The following is an 8080-nucleotide window of genomic DNA, read 5'->3' as shown; positions in this document are numbered from 1 at the left end:
AGGAGCTGAGGTGCGGTATCGCACACTCCTGCAGAAACAACAGGTCAGCTTTAACCTTGGCAAGGTAGTCCAAAGTCGCAACACATTGCATAGTAGATTTAATGCTATGCACATTTATGGATACAATCTTTAAACCCATTTTAAAGCATTAATTCTCTTACCAAACCCGTTGTCTCTGAGAGTCCCAGACCTTTAGTCTGCTCCTTCATACCCATAGTGTGCTCAAATTGCCTCACTTTGAATGGGCTGAGGAAATCCCCATTGGCAGTGTTGTGCTCGGGTGGCATCTGGGGGTCCGTGCAGAGAGCCGGGTTTGAAATGACCTTTGTTGGAGAAGCTTCTCCAATCCTCTCCCCCTCTGGGGCGTTGCTGCTCCCGGCTTCCCGGAGCTGGGATGCGCTGATCGCCTCACTGCTCCCAGATTCCTGGGGCTATGGTGCACTGGCCTCTTTGGGCTGTAGGCAAAGCTAAGGTGCGCTGGGCTCCTCATTGTCTCCAATGTTCTGGAGCTCGGGTGTCTCGAACTCCAACTCCCTAGAGCTTTGCCGCTTCTTCTGTCGGTGCCGCCCTGGCATTTCTTTGTCCGAAGAGCTGCTGCCTTTGTCATCCATGTAGGATGGGAGACGCCTCTTGCTACTTGTCTGGGAAATGGCTTGATTCTTTCTTAGCCCCTTCTTCCTTTTGGCTATCTTCACCATCTGCCACCCCCCCACCCCCCGCTGCTTTTCCACTGCTGCCACTTTCCAACAAGCACCAAGACATAGCTTGGCTGGTGGTGAGAAAGGCCCTCCCCGTCAGATCCTTCCTACACGCCAGGAGTCTCACCCCCTTGGCATGTTGCCCCCGAGGTGGCTGTGGTGGGGAAGAGACCGTTGTTCACCTCCTTGTAAATTGTGCCTTTGCAAAGAAGGTCTGGAGAGAGATGCATTGGTTTCTGTCGAGGTTCATCCCAAGCAGTTCTGTGACACAGGACTCTGTGCTCTGCGGGTTGTTCCCAGGGACACACACCGAGGCAAACATCAACTGCAGCTGGAGGATCATCAACTCGGTAAAAGACGCTCTTTGGTCTGCCTGAAACTTGTTGGTCTTCCAGCGCAAAGAGTTATCCCCGACTGAGTGTTGCAGACTGGCATATTCCAAAGTCCAGGACTACGTGCTGAGGAACGGACTAAAGCTTGGGGCAGCCGCCGCAAAGGCGCAATGGGGAAGGGTCGCTGCCTAAGACCTTTCTGCCACAGTGCACCGAGGGACTGGGAACTGAGTAGAGCCCCTCTGGATGTACAGCTCAAAATGAATGTCTGCTAATGATTGTAATATTCATTGTTTGTGCTGATGCACCTTGTGATACATGTTGTAAAAGTTGAACCTGATTGTATTTTTGATGATCTTGTATTTTTGGTGATTTTGAAATGGTTTGAAATGTAATTGAAGAATTTTTATGAATAAAGTATATTTTTGCAAAAAAAAAAAAATTCGTTCGTCACTGGCTAGGTGAGTTGTTCCAAAGGATGTTCTGTGCTTTGTATGTTCTCTGTGTGAGGCCACTATCTGTGCCGGCTGATTTAACTGATGGCTGCAATGATTACGTTGAGGGATATCGCTGACTCATACCGAGATATAAAGGCTTGACTGAGGTGGGACTCCTGCACAGGTTTTCGCAAGAGTGAGCTGTGGATATTCATCAAGTTAAAATTAGTTTCCTAAAGTTTATTGGATGTTCAATCAATTTGAAATAGTAGAAACATAGAAACTAGGAGCAGGAGTAGGCCATTTGACCCTTCGAGCCTGCTCCACCATTCAATATGATCATTGCTGATCATCCAACTCAACAGCCTGCTCCCGCTTTCTCTCCATTTCCTTTGATCCCTTTCATCCCAAGAGTTATATCTAACTCCTTCTTGAAAATATACGATGTTTTGGCCTCAACTACTTTCTGTGGTAGCAAATTCCACAGGCTCACCGCTCTCTGGGTGAAGAAATTTCTCCTAATCTCAAGCCTAAATGATCTACCCCATATCCTCAGACTGTGACCCCTGGTCCTGGACTCCCTCACCATCAGGAACATCCTTCCTGCATCTACCTTGTCTAGTCCTGATAGAATTTTATAGGTTTCTATGAGATCCTCCCTCATTCTTCTGAACTCCAGTGAATATAATCCTAACCGACTCAATCTCTCTTCATGTATCAGTCCCAACATCCCAGGAATCAGTCGGATAAACCTTCGCTGCACTCCCTCTACAGCAAGAACATCGTTCCTTAGATAATGATACCAAAACTGCACACAATATTCCAGGTGTGGTCTCACCAAGGCCTTGTATAATTGCAGCAAGACATCCCTGTTCCTGTACTCAAATCCTGTCGCTATGAAGGCCAACCTACCATTTGCCTTCTTTATCGCCTGCTGCACCTGCATGCTTATCTTCAGCGACTGATGTACAAGGACACCCAGGTCTCGTTGCACATTCCCCTCTCTTAATTCATAACCATTCAGATAATAATCTGCCTTCCTGTTTTTGCTACTAAAGTGGATAACCTCACATTTATCCACATTATACTGCATCTGCCATGCATTTGCCCAGTCATTCAGCTTGTCCAAATCACACTGAAGCATCTTTGCATCCTCCTCACAGCTCACCCTCCCACCCAGCTTTGTGTCATCTGCAAATTTGGAAATATTACATTTAGTTCCCTCATCTAAATTATTAATATATATTGTGAATAGCTGGGGTCCCAGCACCAATCCCTGGGATACCCCACTAGTTACTGCCTGCCACTTGGAAAAAGACCCATTTATTCCTACTCTTTGTTTCCTGTCTGCCAACCAGTTTTCTGTCCATCTTAATGCACTACCCCCAATCCCATGCGCTTTAATTTTACGCGGCAATCTCTAATGTGGGACTTTGTCAAAAGCCTTCTGAAAGTCCAAATAAACCACATCCATTGGATCCCCCTAGTTACATTCTCAAAAAATTCCAATAGATTTGTCAAGCATGATTTCCCTTTTGTAAATCCGATTCTGCCACATTTTTCCAAGTGCTCAGCTAATAAATCTTTTATAATGGATTTTAGAATTTTCCCCACTACTGACGTCAGGCTGACTGGTCTATAATTCCCTGTTTTCTCTCTACCTCCCTTTTTAAATTGTGGGGTTACATTAGTTACCCTCCAATCTGTAGGATAGTTTAAAGTCCCATTTTTACTTATTATGTGCATCCCATACTTTTTCTGTTAGCTGTCTTCAATAATTGGGTATCTTAATAGGGTTGCCAACTATGACTGAACATTTTCCATGAGATGTCATCACATGACCTCCTACCTTCAACTGCCCCTTCCCCTGAGTCCTGCCAATGGTTCCCCAACATGTCAATCATCACAGGGCCCTGCCTTCCCAAGGATTTTCAATGTTTGCTAGTTTTGACTTCTGTGAATTTGGCCACCCTACCTCTAAGGCCATCTGGCATGGCAACTGCTGCACCAGCTGAACACAGTAGAATCAGCACAGACCAGGAATTACATTTTGGGCTTGGGTCATTTTTCTATGTTAAAGGCACTATATTAATGCAAGCTACTGTTTTTGCAGTTATTATTAATCTATATATCTCAGTTACACCAGGGGCAGGATTTTTTAGATGATGGGTTTTCCGCTCTGTCTGCTGAAAAGTCGGCGGGGAATGTATTCCTGCTGATATCAGCTGCCCTGCAGCCATTTAATGTTCAGCGGGGTGTGAACTGGCTAAGGCCGAGATGACTGCCCCCCCATCTGCGGAGGAAGTCCCACCTTAGACAGTTGCTGACCAGTCCAATTGGCTGGCAAGTCTGTAGTTCCAGCAGTGCCAGGTTCGGACGGTGGCCACTGCTGGGACTACAGCTCATTCCCGAAGAAGAGGCGTTTATGGAGGCCAGGCTGAAGGTAAGTTGAGAGTATCATTGGGACAGTGAGGGGCATGCGGAGGATGGGGTTGGTTATGTTTGTGAGTCTGGGAGGAAGAGTTAAAGGGAGGTATGACTTTGGTAGGTGGATCCCTCTGATGGTTGCAGAGGACCCCCAAATGATGTCCCTGCCACCTTGCCCGACTCCAGCTCACCGGGCAAAGCTGCCAGACAATCCACCTGGCATGGGTCTTCTTCTGCTGTAGGTAAATAGTGGTGGGGATGGGATAAGGCACTTAAATGGATTGGCCATTTAAGGGCCTCAATAGGCCCAAGGGCAGCCAGGCTGCCCATTGCTTCCGCTGGCCCCACCCTGTAAAATGGGAGACAGGTCGGGAGCAGATTTGCAGGCAGAGGGCAGGTCTTGTGCTGCATTTTATGAGCCCTCCACAACCCCTGCCACCAATTCAAACCTGTTGGTGGGGACCATAAAAGTCAACTTTAAACTGCACAGGAAACTGGAATTACGGATTTGACTGTACAGGGACATTGGGTTTATAGAGTGAGATTGTATAGCGCTTTGTGATCAATGAGTGACACTCCTGAGCACTGGTACTACTGCTGCAGTCTAGGTGGTGGAAGTACCGCCCTCAATGCTGTTTGGGTGGGAATTCTAGGATTTTGAATCAGCAACAGTGAAGGAATTGTGATATTGTTCCAGGTCAGGATGGTGTGCAACTTGGAAGGGAACCTAAAGGTGGTGGTGTGTTTGATGCCCTTGGCCTTCTATGTTGTAGATGTCACAGGTTCGGAAGGTGGTGTCAAAGGAGCCTTCATGAGTTGCAGCAGTACATCTTGTAGATGGTACGCACTGCTCCCACCATGCGCTGGTCACAGAGGGAGTGAATTTTTAAGGAGGTGATACCAATCAAGTGGGCTGCTTTGTCATGGATAGTGTTGAGCTGCTTGAGTGTTGTTGGAGGTGCACTCATCCAGGCAAGTGCAGAGTATTTGAGAACCCTCTTCACTTGTGCCTTGTAGTGGTGGACAGGCTTTGGGGAATCAGGAGGTGAGTTTCTTGCTGCAGAATTCCCAGCTACCGACCTGCTCTTGTAGCAACAGTATTTTTATGACTGCTTCAATTAAGTTCCTGGTCCTTGATAACACCCAGGATGTTGATAGTCGGGTATTCAGCGATGTAGTACCATTGAATGTCAAGTGAAGATGATTAGATTCTCTCAGGCTAGAAACGGTCATTGCCACTTGTGTGGCATGAACATTACTTGTCATTTATCAGCCCAAGCATAGATGTTATCCAGATCTTACAGCATGTGGGCACAGATTGCTTCACTATCTGAGCAGTCTGAAACAGCACCGAACATTCTGCAATCAGTGAACATCCACACTTCTGGACTTATGATGGAGGGAAGATCATTGATGAAGCAGCTGAAGATGGTCGGACCTAGGACACTGCCTGAAGAACTCCTACAGCGATGACCTGGAGCTGAGATGATTGGCCTCCAACACCATCTTCCTTTGTGCAAGGTATGACTCCTACAGCGGAGGGTTTCCCCCTTAATTCCCATTGACTTCAGTTTTTCTTGGGCTCCTTGATTCCACACTTGGTCAAATGATGCTTTGATGTCAAGGACAGTCATTTTCACCTCACCTGTGGGATTCAGTTCTTTTGTCCATGTTCAGACCAAGGCTGTAATGAGATCTGGAGTCGAGTGGCCCTAGCAGAACCCAAACTGAGCATCTGTAAGCGGCAAAAACAAAAAACTGCGGATGCTGGGAATCCAAAACAAAACAGAATTACCTGGAAAAACTCAGCAGGTCTGGCAGCATCAGCGGAGAAGAAAAGAGTTGACGTTTCGAGTTCACATGACCCTTCAGCAGAACTGAGTGAATCTTAGAAAAGGAGTGAAATACAAGCTGGTTTAAGGTGGGGCGGTGGAGGGAGAGAGGTTGGGGGGGGCTGAGGTGGTTGTAGGGACAAGCAAGCAGTGATAGGAGCAGATAATCAAAAGATGTTACAGACAAAAGAACAAAAGAACACGGAGGTGTTGAAGGTGGTGATATTATCTAAATGAATGTGCTAATTAAGAATGGATGGTAGGGCACTCAAGGTACAGCTCTAGTGGGGGTGGGGTGGAAAGGCTAGCAGGGCATAAAAGATTTAAAAATGGAAATAGGTGGGAAAAGAGACATCTATATAAATTATTGGAAAAAACAAAAGGAAGGGGGAAGAAACAGAAAGGGGGTGGGGATGGAGGAGGGAGTTCAAGACCTAAAGTTGTTGAATTCAATATTCAGAAGGCTGTAAAGTGCCTAGTCGGAAGATGAGGTGCTGTTCCTCCAGTTTGCGTTTGGCTTCACTGGAACAATGCGGCAAGCCAAGGACAGACATGTGGGCAAGAGAGCAGGGTGGAGTGTTAAAATGGCAAGCGACAGGGAGGTCTGGGTCATTCTTGCGGACAGACCGCAGGTGTTCTGCAAAGCGGTCGCCCAGTTTACGTTTGGTCTCTCCAATGTAGAGGAGACGGCATTGCTTGCCATTTGTTTAGACAATATCACCAAAACCAACACCTCTGTGTTCTTTTGTCTGTGACATCTTTTGATTATCTGCTCCTATCACTGCTTGCTTGTCCCTACAACCACACCAGCCCCCCCAACTTCTCTGCCCCCACACACCCCCCCCCCACCTTAAACCAGCTTATATTTCACTCACAACAAAAACAGAACTACCTGGAAAAACTCAGCAGATCTGGCAGCATCGGCGGAGAAGAAAAGAGTTGACGTTTCGAGTCCTCATGACCCTTCCACAGAACTAGGTGAATCCAAGGAGAGGGGTGAAATATAAGCTGGTTTAAGGTGGCGGGGGCGGCTGTGTTGGGGGGGGGGGGGGGGGGGGGGGTGGTTAGTGGGGCGGGAGGGGGGGTGGTTGTAGGGACAAGCAAGCAGTGATAGGAGCAGATAATCAAAAGATGTCACAGACAAAAGAACAAAAGAACACAGGTGTTGATTTTGGTGATATTATCTAAACAAATGTGCTAATTAAGAATGGATGGTAGGTCACTCAAGGCATAACTCTAGTGGGGGTGTCATAAAAGATTTAAAAATAATGGAAATAGGAGGGAAAAGAAAAATCTATATAAATTATTGGAAAAAACAAAAGGAAGGGGGAAGAAACAGAAAGGGGTTGGGGATGGAGGAGGGAGTTCAAGACCTAAAGTTGTTGAATTCAATATTCAGTCCGGAAGGCTGTAAAGTACCTAGTCGGAAGATGAGGTGCCGTTCCTTCAGTTTGCGTTGGGCTTCACTGGAACAATGCAGCAAGCCAAGGACAGACATGTGGGCAAGAGAGCAGGGTGGAGTGTTAAAATGGCAAGCAACAGGGAGGTTTGGGTCATTCTTGCGGACAGACCGCAGGTGTTCTGCAAAGCGGTCGCCCAGTTTACGCTTAGCCTCTCCATTGTAGAGGAGACCGCATTGGGAGCAAAGAATGCAGTAGACTAAGTTGGGGGAAATGCAAGTGAAATTCTGCTTCACTTGAAAGGAGTGTTTGGGCCCTTGGATGGTGAGGAGAGAGGAAGTGAAGGGGCAGGTGTTACATCTTTTGCGTGGGCTTGGGGAGGTGCCATAGGTGGCGGTTGAGGAGTAGGGGGTGATGGAGGAGTGGACCAGGGTGTCCGGAGGGAATGATCCCTATGGAATGCTGCCGGGGGAGGGGTGAAGGGAAGATGTGTTTGGTGGTGGCATCATGCTGGAGTTGGCGGAAATGGTGGAGGATGGTCTTTTGAATGCGGAGGCTGGTGGGGTGATAAGTGAGGACAAGGGGGACCCTATCATGTTTCTGGGAGGGAGGAGAAGGCGTGGGGGCGGATGCGCTGGAGATGGGCTGGACACGGTTGAGGGCCCTGTCAATGACGGTGGGTAGAAAACCTCGGTTAAGGAAGAAGGAGGACGTGTCAGAGGAACTGTTTTTTGAAGGTAGTATCATCAGAACAGATGCGACGGAGGCGAAGGAACTGAGAGAATGGGATGGAGTCCTTACAGGAAGTGGGTTGTGAGGAGCTGTAGTCGAGGTAGCTTTGGGAATCGGTAGGCTTGTAATGGATATTGGTGGACAGTCTATCACCAGAGATTGAGACAGAGAGGTCAAGGAAGGGAAGGGAAGTGTCAGAGATGGACCATGTGAAAATGATGG

The sequence above is a fragment of the Carcharodon carcharias genome, chromosome 12, assembly GCF_017639515.1.
Source record: "Carcharodon carcharias isolate sCarCar2 chromosome 12, sCarCar2.pri, whole genome shotgun sequence".
Lineage (NCBI taxonomy): Eukaryota > Metazoa > Chordata > Chondrichthyes > Lamniformes > Lamnidae > Carcharodon > Carcharodon carcharias.
The sequence above is the reverse complement of the archived record's forward strand: the minus strand, read 5'-3'. Positions refer to the sequence as shown.